The following is a 1020-nucleotide window of genomic DNA, read 5'->3' as shown; positions in this document are numbered from 1 at the left end:
AATACAATTTTTTTATTAATGTGAACTAAATAATATTAAACACCAAAAACAGATTTTTTTTATTATCAACATAAAAAAATCTAAAAATATTAGACATATTTTAATATCATATTAAACATACGCATCATTAATATCACATAAAAAAAATATTTGAGGGACACAAAAAAGACCATCACCAACCAAAAAAAAAAAACCAATCCAAACGCATAAGTGTTATTTGTAAAGAAAGGTTTAACTGAGGAGTTGGGAATTGGGATAATTACGTATGTCTAATGTGATATTAACAAAGCAGTGAGAACATCAATTACTCTAAACTTAGACATAGACACATCAATATTAAAAAAAATTGAAGAGGTCAGTTGTTCATATTCTGACTTAACATTATGGCCCTGGTCCGAATAAGCTAAAAAGGCCCAACCCAAAGATTAGCGGTCGACATAGACCTTTTTCTAAAGAAGTCGGGTTCGAGAACTGGCAGATAAATACTTAGTCAAATAAGTAACTGCCTCTAAAATCTCTCAGCCCACTTCCAGAAGAAATATCCCAACCACCCTAAGATAAAGGGAAGGTTATCCACCTCCAAAAGTGAAACTACTCCAACGGTGATTATTGGATCACCACTATATATACCGTGACACCCCTCAGGTAACTCCAAGTTCCAATACTCTCTAAACCTGCTAAATCCCTTGCTGACTTAGGTATCGGAGTGTCTTTGCAGGTACCACCCCCCACTCTCCAAACGCATAACTCGGACGGCAGCTCTCAAGCGCGAGCAAGTCGGAGACTACCTTTCTTTGACGTTTAGGCCAACCTTCCAAGCCCAATCCACCTATCTCACGTTACCTACGTAACATCAGTAAATACAAAGTAATTAATGAATCATTAAAAGTTTAAAAGAATAGTGAATTTATGAAAAAATAAAACTAAAAAATATATATATTGGATTTAAAAATAAGGATAATTTATGTTAATAAATTGATTGGAGATTAAAATTACATAAATGTCTTGAATATAAATTAG

The 1020-nt window shown here is 33.2% G+C and overlaps 1 pseudogene; it reads left to right on the top strand.

Moving 5' to 3' along the window:
* Positions 1-1020, top strand: part of LOC107610715 — a 4183-nt pseudogene that overhangs the window by 1040 nt on the left and 2123 nt on the right.

This window comes from Arachis ipaensis, chromosome B08 (assembly GCF_000816755.2).
Source record: "Arachis ipaensis cultivar K30076 chromosome B08, Araip1.1, whole genome shotgun sequence".
In the NCBI taxonomy this organism is placed as follows: domain Eukaryota; kingdom Viridiplantae; phylum Streptophyta; class Magnoliopsida; order Fabales; family Fabaceae; genus Arachis; species Arachis ipaensis.
Note: the sequence above shows the minus strand (reverse complement) of the source record. Positions and strands in the feature narration are given on the sequence as shown.